The 15,797-nt window shown below is 35.0% G+C and overlaps 1 protein-coding gene across 14 annotated transcripts in view; it reads left to right on the forward strand.

Moving 5' to 3' along the window:
• Nucleotides 1-15,797, forward strand: part of LOC149808567 (3',5'-cyclic-AMP phosphodiesterase 4D-like) — a 418,389-nt gene that overhangs the window by 303,855 nt on the left and 98,737 nt on the right. Inside the window, exon 1 of one of the 14 annotated variants that reach the window (XM_089979246.1) lies at nt 10,766-10,874. The exons of the other annotated variants lie outside the window; for them this stretch is intronic. The gene's annotated coding sequence lies outside the window, so the exon portion shown is untranslated. Of the gene's footprint in view, nt 1-10,765; nt 10,875-15,797 lie in introns of those variants that run through there. 14 annotated transcript variants of the gene reach the window in all.

The following is a 15,797-nucleotide window of genomic DNA, read 5'->3' on the forward strand; positions in this document are numbered from 1 at the left end:
ATGTAACCAAAAATCACACATATATTTTGTTATATAGCCTAATAACAAGTCTGGGTCTACACCATTTACATTAGTCATTTTTATAAAGGAATAAATATGGCCTAATGTGTCGTCATTTTACATAATGACAGATGTGGGTCAATAATGATCATTCAGATTTAAATTTCTTTTATATATGTATAAATAAAGTAAATTAGAAAAGTAAAATTTTCACAGTAGTTGTACCTTACTTCTCCCCTCCTCCCCCCGCCAAATAAATGATTAAAAATTAAAAACAGTTTAAAATCTATTAATATTCAAACTGCAAGTAGAATCTGATAAGAGAATAATTATTGCTGGAATCTGCCAGCATTTCGTTGACATAATCTTCATTTTATGACAAATGGAGTGCACAAAAGGGACTAATATTGATCAATTTCCATGCAGTTCTTGTTCTAACTGGTGAAATTCAGAATAACTTGCAATGGAGAACAAAGCCAATTAGTCATAAAATTTGTAGAAAGAATAGAAAGCAAGTTGATGAAATATTGTAACATGCATACTTCATCTTGCATGTTTGAGACGTATATAGTTATTTGCATAACACACACACACACACACACACTTATGCTAGAAGTGTTCACAAATGTGCAAATTTCAATTAGTATTAGTTTTAAAATACACTAAATAAATGCCTAAATTAACTTTGGTTAACACAATCAAAATGCCTGAATGTTATCAAGCCATTTAGTGTAAATTAATGAAAATTTTCAGTGCATATGTTTGGCCCCATTATGAATGGGGCATTTACTATTGTGTATCCATGTGTACATTCAGGTTACTATTGGGTTCTGCCAATTTGTATGCACTCTGTGCAAGACATTCATATTCATGGACACATTTATAATTTTAAACCGAACAATCAATTCAACAACAGGTCTAGCCACATCATCTACAAAACAAATTTAGAATTAGTACAACTTTTGCTTTCATTTGCACGTTTGCATAAATTTGTTTTTTGATGTGCCAAATTAAACTGTCTGTAAATGCATTTGTTCATTACATTCAGTTTTAACTGCATAGTTAAAAAAATGGTAACTTTTTAAAAAATAAAACCACAAGTTTTGTTCAGAGTTGAGTTTAGAACTTCTTGGATATTGTGATAGAATATGTCAGTTTTATGATTGGATATTGTGCCAGAATATGTCAGTTTTATGATTGGATATTGTGATAGAATATGTCAGTTTTATGATTGGATATTGTGATAGAATATGTCAGTTTTATGATTGGATATTGTGATAGAATATGTCAGTTTTATGATTGGATATTGTGATAGAATATGTCAGTTTTATGATTGGATATTGTGCCAGAATATGTCAGTTTTATGATTGGATATTGTGCCAGAATATGTCAGTTTTATGATTGGATATTGTGATAGAATATGTCAGTTTTATGATTGGATATTGTGATAGAATATGTCAGTTTTATGATTGGATATTGTGATAGAATATGTCAGTTTTATGAATGGATATTGTGATAGAATATGTCAGTTTTATGATTGGATATTGTGATAGAATATGTCAGTTTTATGATTGGATATTGTGATAGAATATGTCAGTTTTATGATTGGATATTGTGATAGAATATGTCAGTTTTATGATTGGATATTGTGATAGAATATGTCAGTTTTATGATTGGATATTGTGATAGAATATGTCAGTTTTATGATTGGATATTGTGATAGAATATGTCAGTTTTATGATTGGATATTGTGATAGAATATGTCAGTTTTATGATTGGATATTGTGATAGAATATGTCAGTTTTATGATTGGATATTGTGATAGAATATGCCAGTTTTATGATTGGATATTGTGATAGAATATGTCAGTTTTATGATTGGATATTGTGATAGAATATGTCAGTTTTATGATTGGATATTGTGATAGAATATGTCAGTTTTATGATTGGATATTGTGATAGAATATGTCAGTTTTATGATTGGATATTGTGATAGAATATGTCAGTTTTATGATTGGATATTGTGATAGAATATGTCAGTTTTATGATTGGATATTGTGATAGAATATGTCAGTTTTATGATTGGATATTGTGATAGAATATGTCAGTTTTATGATTGGATATTGTGATAGAATATGTCAGTTTTATGATTGGATATTGTGATAGAATATGTCAGTTTTATGATTGGATATTGTGATAGAATATGTCAGTTTTATGATTGGATATTGTGATAGAATATGTCAGTTTTATGATTGGATATTGTGATAGAATATGTCAGTTTTATGATTGGATATTGTGATAGAATATGTCAGTTTTATGATTGGATATTGTGCCAGAATATGTCAGTTTTATGATTGGATATTGTGCCAGAATATGTCAGTTTTATGATTGGATAGTGTTCATACATCATATTGACAGATTTACTCTTTCTTCCATGACTGAAAAATAAAACACACAGATGTAGTTTTGTGAATGCATGTACAGATCAGGGATCCAAAAATTCAAATAGCTCTTGCTATGTACGGATCAGGGGTCCCAAAATTCTAATAGCTTTTGCTGTGTGCAGATCAGGGGTCCCAAAATTCAAATAGCTCTTGCTTTGTGCAGATCAGCAGTCCCAAAATTCACATAGCTCTTGCTGTGTGCAGATCAAGGGTCCCAAAATTCAAATAGCTCTTGCTATGTACAGATCAGGGGTTCCAAAATCCTAATGGCTCATGCTGGATGCAATTTCTGGAAAGTAATTGTGGTAGCCAGATATTTGTGAAATTCAATGTGTACATCTTTCAAAAGAGGTCTAAAAAGATATAACAAAAAGGAAATCAGTGATGTACTTAATTACTAAATGTACCAGAAAATGTCATTTTCATGTTTTGATTAATTGTTGCTTCTGAGCTGGATTGATATTCTTCCATGCTTCACTAGTTTTCCCTAGAATAATAATTTTATCAAATGATTTTTATTCTTCTCAGAAAACTGTGCTTTAGAATTTCACCGAACTACACTTTTTTATTATTTTACTCCATTGCTTTTCAAAATTTAAACCACAAGCTGACTCACCTTAACACTTTATTGACAACCATTTACAGCCAAGTTGAGTTTTCTCTCATAAGGTTCTCTGGAGTTCTTGTTCGTATTTTCAGTTTGTTAATTATCTTTGTTAATTAAGGTACAGGCTATACATACTTTTGCACTGACATGCCTCTACAAAATAGAAAGGGTCCACTAATATGGTTTGCAGTCCTGCAGTTATTAAGAATATAATATCCAACTTCATTTAGCTTTATGTCATTAACTCATTAACCCCTGGAGGTTTTTGTCATTTTTGCCTGAAATCAGAGTAGGAAACACGTTTTGGGGGCTATTTCTGAATACATCCTAATACATCGATTTCCAAGAGATTTCCTGTTAACCTAATGCCTAGTTATGTTAGAAACATTGTTTTCCACTGGCTATTTTGTTCACACATGAGCAGAATGGTAAAAGTTGGAGTTTTTTTTTGCTTAACGGACCCATCATTTTTGTATCGAGACCACTTTCTTTATTCCAAATGCCCATCTTATCCTACTTTTTGCAAAGGTTCATCTGTCTGTTTGCAATTCATACCAGTCTGCCTTAGATCTGAGACCCAAAAATCTAAATTCCAGACACAAAATTGGATTCTGACCACAGGCGAATTTTGGGTAGAAAAAACTGGGTCCAAAAAATGAGGTTTTTTCCTCTGTATTTTGTAGTGCAACTAGAAATTCCAGATTATTTGGTATCATTGTAGAGCTACATCTGTTTACCTTTCTCTAATACCACCCACTTGAGTGTATCATATATGACTGTGACGCTACAGAACTTGGCAGTAGGCTACTACCTGCTGATGTGTAAACGCGGCACCAGGGGTTAATGCGTTAATGTAACTAATGTATACTGGTAATAGTTTATTCACCTTTAAACATAACGGGAATAGCATGAACATAATTTGCTTGTACAAAAGATGTGATTAAAAGTTGTGTCTACATAAGGAAGAATTATCAGTACAAAAAATGATGAATATTTTTTGTGCAATATTTAAATTTTCATGAAAAATACGTGTTTTTAGTGATTCCAGGGGACAAGTTTACATACCTCTTTTGTCTTTTGCTTTTTTTTCTGTACATTGTTTAAACAATTGGGAAAAGATAACCATAATTGCATGAGATAATTCTGCACACATTTTTTCAGATGTCCAATATGTCAAGTTATCCAATGGTCATTTGGGTCCATTTGTTGGTCATGTCATGCAAATAACCATTATGGGATGGTATGGTATTTTAATTACATCATCCCAAAATAAATTACCTTCCTCAGACATTTCATTGATTAAAAATATGGCTCTAGAAAAAAGGTGGGCAAAACTTCAGCCTGTGACCTGGTTTTATCTGCTTATTTTTTACATCATAGGGCGTGGCTTTAAAAATAATTTATCTGGCCTGAGCCTTGAAGGAAGTTGCCAGGTCTGCTTTACAACCTTCATTTTTTTTTATACATTGATATCACTTCTTAATTATATTTTTAGCTTGAAAGGATTTCAGAGTCTTCATACCAGTGTCAAAGTGACTATTCTCTTTTACCAAATATAATTTGTATCGTATCGTTAATAACAGTAATTTACTTCATGGTCTTGCTTAAATTAGTAGCAAAACATAGATCCACCCACTTTTCATAATACATGTAGTTTGATATATCAAGGGAGGCAACACAAATTAAGATAAATGATTAGACCTAATAATGGTTATCTCCCTTGGATATTGCTCACTTCAAACAATAGTATGAAATGCATTTAAACGAAATAACAGTAGCTTCTTAAATAATGTTTCAAATGGTAATATAAGTTCTCTTATGAAATGAAGAAAAGATAATTTAGAAGAATTACAAAGATTATTTAGATCATGATATTATCAAGGGCCAAAATATCAATATCTGTTGTATTAAAATCTTCCATCTAATCTCATGTAAATTAGCCATAAGTAATCACAGTACTTGGATTCTCTAGCAGAGTGAAATAACAATTATAATGTTAATCGCTGAGTATACAGTTTTATCAAAATATGCTATGAAGTCTTGCAGAGTTGTTTCGTGTTGTGAAGGATTAATTTTCCTGCAATTTATTAATCTTCAGTTTAATCTTCTTGAGATGGATATATTTATTTTATTTAAAAAAACAGATCTAAATGGCAAATGGAAAATTCTAACAGTTGAGTGAATTTTAAAATCATTTGTATAGTTCAGTGAGTGCTGAATTCCAAGCTGACCAGTATTTATCTTTAAAAGGATGTTAATTTGAAAATATTGCCAACTTTATTCATTGAAAGTTCGTATTTCATGGAAAGTCGATGAAATTTTGTTCTCAAATTGTTTTGATCAAGCTTATGCAAGCACTTTACTCTCATTTATCAGTACTAATAAACACTTGACAGAGGTGAGCAGACTGGTCATAGTTTGTAATTACTTAAACTAGTGCTAAAATGATAACATAATAATTCAGAACAATAAACCTTTGCACAGTCAAATTAGGTCATTAACATCATTAACTTTTATTTTTCTATAATTTGTATGATATTTAGAATAAGTTCATTTTTTTAATGTTAAAAGAAATTGGAGTTACATTGTGCTGCGTTTACTGTATAGCTTGTACATAACAAAAGTCCTTAAAGTAGATTAATTACTGTAATTGATTTACCTTCTCTTAAAATGTTCATCATCATCATTGTCATCATCATCATCATCATCATCATCATTATTATTATTATTATTATTATTATTATTATTATTATTATTATTACCTGTATAGGAGTTAGTTCTTGGTGAGTAAAATGTTTTTGTACTTGCCTAAATAATAATAATAATAATAATAATAATGAGGACTTTGTATAGCGCCTAATCTTTAGACGTTCTAAGCGCTTTACAACATTAGACAATACCTATAAGATAAAAAACAAATAATAATATTATTACCAAAACAAACACCATGAAATTAGAATAACATTAAAAAATAAATAACATGCTGAGAATATTTCAGGTAGGAAACATTATTAGGTCTTTAAGTTTGTTCTTGCAGTCAAAATAAGTGAGTCTTGAGAGCCCTCTTGATTGTGATCACTATGTCTTTGTGTCTAAGCTCAGTGGGCAATTCAAATAGAAGAATAGAATTTTATACAGTTCTCAACCCCAACTATAATATGTCAAACATGACACTAGATTATTTGGAATTGTCTTTTTTATGAAGGGCATAAAAGTACAGGTAATGTGATATATGCGTAATTTATTAAGCCCAAGAGAGTAAAATTATGTTAGGAATGTGAGAAGCTTTACAGTGGTTAAGTTTGGGTCAACAGTTTTAGGTCATTCATTTTTAATTTATTTGTAATGATATGTAAATGTCAGAACACCCTGATCTTTAAACTTAGTTTGTTGGATAACTATACTTGATTAAATGTAACATGTACCACTACAGTGTGTCAGATTACACTGTTCCAGTCCAAATGGTAATGTTGATTCATGTAGATAGTGCAGAAAAGTTTATGTAAATGATGTATTTAAAAGAGTTTAATTATTTCAGACTTTGATGTGATCTAGTATGGCACATCTGTGTACCTGTTACCTTCTCTTTTTCCTTTTAAATGTGTACTACTGGGAAAATGGATACTTTCATTAGTACAGGAGTCTTGAGCATGCAGCCCGTGGAGTTATTTTCTATGGCCTGCAATGACACCTGAAATTTTGTAAAATAAATAATAATGGAACTTTTTTCTTCACAGCCAGTCAGATTCTGTTATTAAAATTTGATTGCTACATCATTTACTTTTTCTTTCCAACATTTCAACTGGCTATCTTTTATATGAACCACTTTCACTGTATTAAAAGGTTTCAGGGTTGTGTCCCTTAGGCCAAAGTACTTGTCCTTATGTGGCCTCATGGTGATTTGACAAGATTACCAATGTAGTACTTTTACCTTGCTAAAAATGTTATAGATCATTTCAGTTCTTCATATTGGTCACAACAAGTGAATCACTGTGCTATTTTTCTATTTCATCTTATGAAGAAGAAACAAATTCTGTTAACATGAATAATTAAACGTTTTCAAAACAATTCACAAGAATTTTATACCATGACAAATTCTCAAATTTACAGTGTTTTCATGAAAATTATTGATACCAACTTTACTCAGTTATAAGATGAGTCCAAATGCAAACTGCACAGACCCATATCGGCCATTGCATAGATCTGGTGCTTGTCTTGGTCTGGTGCTTGTCTGGGTCTGGTGCATGTCTAAGTCTGGTGTATGTCTTGGTCTGGTGCTTGTCTAGGTCTGATGCTTGTCTAAGTCTGGTGCTTGTCTTGATCTGGTGCTAGTCTATGTCTGGTGCTTGTCTAGTTCTGGTGTATGTCTTGGTCTGGTGCTTGTCTAAGTCTGGTGTATGTCTTGGTCTTGTGCTTGTCTTGGCCTGATGCTTGTCTAGGTCTGGTGCTTGTCTAGGTCTGATGCTTGTCTGGGTCTGGTTCATGTCTAGGTCTGGTGCTTGTCTTGGTCTGGTGTATGTCTTGGTCTGGTGTTTGTCTAGGTCTGGTGCTTGTCTAAGTCTGGTGTATGTCTTGGTCTGGTGCTTGTCTAGGTCTGGTGTATGTCTTGGTCTGGTGCTTGTCTAGGTCTGGTGCTTGTCTAGGTCTGGTGTATGTCTTGATCTGGTGCTTGTCTAGGTCTGGAGCTTGTCTATGTCTTGTGCTTGTCTTGGCCTGATGCTTGTCTAGGTCTGGTGCTTGTCTAGGTCTGATGCTTGTCTGGTCTGGTTCATGTCTTGGTCTGGTGTATGTCTTGGTCTGGTGTTTGTCTAGGTCTGGTGCTTGTCTAAGTCTGGTGTATGTCTTGGTCTGGTGCTTGTCTAGGTCTGGTGTATGTCTTGGTCTGGTGCTTGTCTAGGTCTGGTGCTTGTCTAAGTCTGGTGTATGTCTTGGTCTGGTGCTTGTCTAGGTCTGGTGTATGTCTTGATCTGGTGCTTGTCTAGGTCTGGAGCTTGTCTAGGTCTGGTGCTTGTCTTGGCCTGATGCTTGTCTAGGTCTGGTACTTGTCTAGGTCTGTTGTTTGTCTTGGTCTGGTGCTTGTCTACTTCTGTTGTTTGTCTAGGTCTGGTCACTTGACTTGGTCTGGTGCTTGTCTAGGTCTGGTGCTTGTCTGGGTCTGGTGCATGTCTAGGTCTGGTGCTTGTCTAAGTCTGGTGCTTGTCTTGACCTGATGCTTGTCTAGGTCTGGTGCTTTTCTTGATCTGGTGCTTGTCTAGGTCTGGTGTTTGTCTTGATCTGGTGCTTGTCTAGTTTTGGTGCTTGTACAGATCTGATGCTTGTCTGGGTCTGATGCTTGTCTTGGTCTGGTGCATGTCTGGGTCTGGTGCTTGTCTACATCTGGTGCTTGTCTAAGTCTGGTGTATGTCTTGGTCTGGTGCTTGTTTAGGTCTGGTGCTTGTATGGGTTTGGTGCTTGTCTAGGTCTGGTGCTTGTCTGGGCCTGGTGCTTGTCTAAGTCTTGTCTAAGTCTGGTGTATGTCTTGGTCTGGTGCTTGTCTAGATCTGGTGCTTGTCTTGGCCTGATGCTTGTCTAGGTCTGGTGCTTGTCTTGATCTGGTTCTTGTCTAGGTCTGGTGTTTGTCTTGATCTGGTGCTTGTCTAGATCTGGTGCTTGTATGGGTCTGATGCTTGTCTTGGTCTGGTGCATGTCTGGGTCTGGTGCTTGTCTACATCTGGTGCTTGTCTGAGTCTGGTGTATGTCTTGGTCTGGTGTTTGTTTAGGTCTGGTGCTTGTATGGGTTTGGTGCTTGTCTAGGTCTGGTGCTTGTTTGGGTTTGGTGCTTGTCTAGGTCTGGTGCTTGTCCAGGTCTGGTGTTTGTCTTGGTCTGCTGCTTGTCTTGGTCTTGTGTTCGTCTTGGTCTGGTGTTTGTCTTGGTCTGGTGCTTGTCTGGGTCTGGTGCTTTTCTAGGTCTGGTGCTTGTCTAAGTCTGGTGTTTGTCTTGGTCTGGTGTTTGTCCTGGTCTTGTGCTTGTCTTGGTCTGGTGCTTGTCCATATCTGGTGTTTGTCTTGGTCTGGTGTTTGTCTTGGTCTTGTGCTTGGCTGGGTCTGGTGCTTGTCTTGGTCTGGTGTTTGTCTAGGTCTTGTGCTTGTCATGGTCTGGTGCTTGTCTGGGTCTGCTTGTAGTATCAGTTTGTATTGATACATTATTGGATCCTTTCTGCATAGATCAGCTTTCAAATGGCTGACTTATTAAGGGAAGTCAAATGGCTGACTTATTAAGGGAAGTCAAATGGCTGACTTATTAAGGGAAGTCAAATGGCTGACTTATTAAGGGAAGTAATACCTATTTAACATGTCGGGCAAACTGAACAACTTTCACAATTATACATTTTTCATGATCAAACAGATTCTTTCACTTGGTTTCCTCCCTGTGTTCTTTCATTACAGTTTCATTTTGCCTTAGTGGAGGTCGTGCAGTTTGTATCCACTTTTGGCTTAATATACTGCTGTATTGGGCACCATTTAAAATAAAACATGTACACATGATACAGCAAACCCTGGATAATGTGTCAGTGCTACTTCACATTTCAAGTGAACAACAGCTAACCCGATTTACCAGTCACATCATGTGATGACGTGTGGTTCTATACACTTCACAGTTATGTCAATTAACTGTAAATATAGTACATTCTTTGATTTAAAACACGTTGAGAAAATTAACAATGTGTTCACTGATCCAGTTAATCTACAGTATAGACTCACTTATAGGGCGAGTCCAACTGCAAACTACACAGACCCAGATCTGCCATCGCATAATGCGCTTTCAGATCTGGGTCTGTGCAGTTTGTTAGGAATAATTAGTAGAAAAACATCATAGACCTTGATCTTCAGGCACATTATGCCTTGGCAGATCAGAATCGTTGTTATTTGCAGTTTGACTCAACTTATAAGTGAGTATATATGGTAACTGTTGGGAGTTACTTTTGTAATTTTAAGTGTCAGTGGTCAAATATATGTCAAACCTTTACACAAATGCTATTTTGAGGTAATATATATTCATTTTGCCTTTGATACTAACATTACAACGGAAGAATCTTCTGAAATATGGATCTGCATACATGTGGTTACCTGCCTGTCTTCTTGATTATCCACAGTCGTTACCTGAAGCAGTGTACATCATGTCTTAGGGACTGGCCACGCTAACTTGAAGACCTCATGGAAGATTGGTCAGTTGACCAAAATAAGCATCTTTAAAAAGTCAGTAGTAGTAGTATCAGTAGTAGTATTTAATTTTGAAGGGTGAGATTTTTAAAAAGCAAGGTAGATTAGTTACTGTAATTGCAATCAGATAACTTAAAAAAATTATTCTTGTTCAGATTTATTGGAAAATATAAACTAGTTATGGTAAAAGAAATGAGCATTCCAGCGCTAATGAAATCCTAGGTCCCCACCTGCAGGAAACTAAATCGTTGGTCTATTATGCAGGCTCTAGTTTCAGATGTACAGGATTTGCAATATGTGTACACAATAGGTAGTGCTTTAGGAGAAGACGAATACTTAGGAGATCTAGAGAGATCATTGATATTATTTTGTTTGACAGTTTTTGATGGCTTTATTTATCACACTAAAGTCAATACTTTGATCTCAGGGTCTTTGTTGATAGTACCAGTAGTTAGTTCTATTAGCTTCATGTGATGAGTACCTCTTTCAAACCAGGCTTATTTTAAGATTATTTAAAACTAGGCTTATTTTAAGATTAGCCACTGGGAGCATGCGTGGCATCTTTTGTGTTGTTCTGTAATATATAGGGGATACATTCCTATCTGCTATTTGATGTGAGAGCAGGTAAGGAGGAGTTTTCACCTTCTGTTTGACTTTACATGTATTACTAATTACCTTAATTATTGTCTTAACTTTTTGCTCGAGACCATTTAACTGTTTTAATGGGTAAATCACTTAAAAACATTAAAGACAAGTACATACCATTTTCTGGAGCTAAATTAAGGGAAATAGGTTGCACCGATAGAAAACAAATTTCACCACTTTAATAGGCTCTATGATTATATATGTACCCATGTGATATGTGGAGTTATTTGGTACACTATAATTATCATGTATTGTGAAGAGTAGTGGTATACTAAGGGGTTTTATAGTGTGTTATGGAGAGTAATGGTATACTATGGGGTTTTATAGTGTGTTATGGAGAGTAGTGGTATGCTAAAGGGTTTTATAGTGTGTTATGGAGAGTAGTGGTATACTAAGGGGTTTTATAGTGTGTTATGGAGAGTAGTGGTATACTAAGGGGTTTTATTGTGTGTTATGAAGAGTAATGGTATACTATGGGGTTTTATAGTGTGTTATGGAGAGCAATGGTATACCATGGGGTTTTATAGTGTGTTATGAAGAGTAATGGTATACTAAGGGGTTTTATAGTGTGTTATGGAGAGTAATGGTATACTATGGGGTTTTATATTGTGTTATGGAGAGTAGTGGTATGCTAAAGGGTTTTATAGTGTGTTATGGAGAGTAGTGGTATACTAAGGGGTTTTATAGTGTGTTATGGAGAGTAATGGTATACTATGGGGTTTTATAGTGTGCTATGGAGAGTAATGGTATACTATGGGGTTTTATAGTGTGTTATAGAGAGTAATGGTATACTATGGGGTTTTATAGTGTGTTATGGAGAGTAATGGTATACTATGGGGTTTTATAGTGTGTTATGGAGAGTAGTGGTATACTATGGGGTTTTATAGTGTGTTATGGAGAGTAGTGGTATGCTATGGGGTTTTATAGTGTGCTATGGAGAGTAATGGTATACTATGGGGTTTTATAGTGTGTTATGGAGAGTAGTGGTATACTATGGGGTTTTATAGTGTGTTATGGAGAGTAGTGGTATACTATGGGGTTTTCTAGTGTGCTATGGAGAGTAATGGTATACTATGGGGTTTTATAGTGTGTTATGGAGAGTAATGGTATACTATGGGGTTTTATAGTGTGTTATAGAGAGTAATGGTATACTATGGGGTTTTATAGTGTGTTATGGAGAGTAGTGGTATACTATGGGGTTTTATAGTGTGTTATAGAGAGTAATGGTATACTATGGGGTTTTATAGTGTGTTATGGAGAGTAATGGTATATTATGGGGTTTTATAGTGTGTTATGGAGAGTAGTGGTATACTATGGGGTTTTATAGTGTGTTATGGAGAGTAGTGGTATACTAAGGGGTTTTTTAGTGTGTTATGGAGAGTAGTGGTATAATAAGGGGTTTTTTAGTGTGTTATAGAGAGTAGTGGTATACTAAGGGGTTTTATAGTGTGCTATGGAGAGTAATGGTATACTATGGGGTTATATAGTGTGTTATGGAGAGTAATGGTATACTATGGGGTTTTATAGTGTGTTATAGAGAGTAATGGTATACTATGGGGTTTTATAGTGTGTTATGGAGAGTAGTGGTATACTATGGGGTTTTATAGTGTGCTATGGAGAGTAATGGTATACTATGGGGTTTTATAGTGTGTTATGGAGAGTAATGGTATACTATGGGGTTTTATAGTGTGTTATAGAGAGTAATGGTATACTATGGGGTTTTATAGTGTGTTATGGAGAGTAGTGGTATACTATGGGGTTTTATAGTGTGTTATAGAGAGTAATGGTATACTATGGGGTTTTATAGTGTGTTATGGAGAGTAATGGTATACTATGGGGTTTTATAGTGTGTTATGGAGAGTAGTGGTATACTATGGGGTTTTATAGTGTAATTTTTTGAAAATTATTGGTATACTAAAGGGTTTTTTAGTGTGTTATGGAGAGTAGTGGTATAATAAGAGGTTTTTTAGTGTGTTATGTAGAGTAGTGGTATACTATATGGTTTTATAGTGTGTTATGGAGAGTAGTGGTATACTATAGGGTTTTATAGTGTGTTATAGAGAGTAATGGTATACTATGGGGTTTTATAGTGTGTTATGGAGAGTAATGGTATACTATGGGGTTTTATAGTGTGTTATGGAGAGTAGTGGTATACTATGGGGTTTTATAGTGTGTTATGGAGAGTAGTGGTATACTAAGGGTTTTTTTAGTGTGTTATAGAGAGTAGTGGTATACTAAGGGGTTTTATAGTGTATTATAGAGAGTAATGGTATACTATGGGGTTTTATAGTGTGTTATGGAGAGTAATGGTATACTATGGGGTTTTATAGTGTGTTATGGAGAGTAGTGGTATACTATGGGGTTTTATAGTGTGCTATGGAGAGTAATGGTATACTATGGGGTTTTATAGTGTGTTATGGAGAGTAATGGTATACTTTGGGGTTTTATAGTGTGTTATAGAGAGTAATGGTATACTATGGGGTTTTATAGTGTGTTATGGAGAGTAGTGGTATACTATGGGGTTTTATAGTGTGTTATAGAGAGTAATGGTATACTATGGGGTTTTATAGTGTGTTATGGAGAGTAATGGTATACTATGGGGTTTTATAGTGTGTTATGGAGAGTAGTGGTATACTATGGGGTTTTATAGTGTGTTATGGAGAGTAGTGGTATACTAAGGGGTTTTTTAGTGTGTTATGGAGAGTAGTGGTATACTATGGGGTTTTATAGTGTGTTATAGAGAGTAATGGTATACTATGGGGTTTTATAGTGTGTTATGGAGAGTAATGGTATACTATGCGGTTTTATAGTGTGTTATGGAGAGTAGTGGTATACTAAGGGGTTTTTTAGTGTGTTCTAGAGAGTAGTGGTATACTAAGGGGTTTTATAGTGTATTATAGAGAGTAATGGTATACTATGGGGTTTTATAGTGTGTTATGGAGAGTAATGGTATACTATGGGGTTTTATAGTGTGTTATGGAGAGTAGTGGTATACTATGGGGTTTTATAGTGTGCTATGGAGAGTAATGGTATACTATGGGGTTTTATAGTGTGTTATGGAGAGTAATGGTATACTATGGGGTTTTATAGTGTGTTATAGAGAGTAATGGTATACTATGGGGTTTTATAGTGTGTTATGGAGAGTAGTGGTATACTATCGGGTTTTATAGTGTGTTATAGAGAGTAATGGTATACTATGGGGTTTTATAGTGTGTTATGGAGAGTAATGGTATACTATGGGGTTTTATAGTGTGTTATGGAGAGTAGTGGTATACTATGGGGTTTTATAGTGTGTTATGGAGAGTAGTGGTATACTAAGGGGTTTTTTAGTGTGTTATGGAGAGTAGTGGTATAATAAGGGGTTTTTTAGTGTGTTATGGAGAGTAGTGGTATACTAAGGGGTTTTATAGTGTGTTATGGAGAGTAATGGTATACTATGGGGTTTTATAGTGTGTTATAGAGAGTAATGGTATACTATGGGGTTTTATAGTGTGTTATGGAGAGTAATGGTATACTATGGGGTTTTATAGTGTGTTATGGAGAGTAGTGGTATACTATGGGGTTTTATAGTGTGTTATAGAGAGTAATGGTATACTATGGGGTTTTATAGTGTGTTATGGAGAGTAATGGTATACTATGGGGTTTTATAGTGTGTTATGGAGAGTAGTGGTATACTATGGGGTTTTATAGTGTGTTATGGAGAGTAGTGGTATACTAAGGGGTTTTTTAGTGTGTTATGGAGAGTAGTGGTATAATAAGGGTTTTTTTAGTGTGTTATGGAGAGTAGTGGTATACTATGGGGTTTTATAGTGTGTTATGGAGAGTAGTGGTATACTATGGGGTTTTATAGTGTGTTATGGAGAGTAGTGGTATGCTAAGGGGTTTTATAGTGTGTTATGGAGAGTAGTGGTATACATGGGGTTTTATAGTGTGTTATGGAGAGTAGTGGTATAATAAGGGGTTTTATAGTGTGTTATGGAGAGTAGTGGTATACTATGGGGTTTTATAGTGTGTTATGGAGAGTAGTGGTATACTATTGGGTTTTATAGTGTGTTATGGAGAGTAGTGGTATACATGGGGTTTTATAGTGTGTTATGGAGAGTAGTGGTATAATAAGGGGTTTTATAGTGTGTTATGGAGAGTAGTGGTATACTATGGGGTTTTATAGTGTGTTATGGAGAGTAGTGGTATGCTATGGGGTTTTATAGTGTGCTATGGAGAGTAATGGTATACTATGGGGTTTTATAGTGTGTTATGGAGAGTAGTGGTATACTATGGGGTTTTATAGTGTGTTATAGAGAGTAATGGTATACTATGGGGTTTTATAGTGTGTTATGGAGAGTAATGGTATACTATGGGGTTTTATAGTGTGTTATGGAGAGTAGTGGTATACTATGGGGTTTTATAGTGTGCTATGGAGAGTAATGGTATACTATGGGGTTTTATAGTGTGTTATGGAGAGTAATGGTATACTATGGGGTTTTATAGTGTGTTATGGAGAGTAGTGGTATGCTATGGGGTTTTATAGTGTGTTATAGAGAGCAATGGTATACTATGGGGTTTTATAGTGTGTTATGGAGAGTAATGGTATACTATGGGGTTTTATAGTGTGTTATGGAGAGTAGTGGTATGCTATGGGGTTTTATAGTGTGCTATGGAGAGTAATGGTATACTATGGGGTTTTATAGTGTGTTATGGAGAGTAGTGGTATACTATGGGGTTTTATAGTGTGTTATAGAGAGTAGTGGTATACTATGGGGTTTTATAGTGTGTTATGGAGATTAGTGGTATACTATGGGGTTTTATAGTGTGTTATGGAGAGTAGTGGTATACTATGGGGTTTTATAGTGTGTTATGGAGAGTAGTGGTATAATAAGGGGTTTTATAGTGTGTTATGGAGAG

This window comes from Sinohyriopsis cumingii, chromosome 1 (genome assembly GCF_028554795.1).
Source record: "Sinohyriopsis cumingii isolate HCF-2022 chromosome 1, ASM2855479v2, whole genome shotgun sequence".
Taxonomy (NCBI): domain Eukaryota; kingdom Metazoa; phylum Mollusca; class Bivalvia; order Unionida; family Unionidae; genus Sinohyriopsis; species Sinohyriopsis cumingii.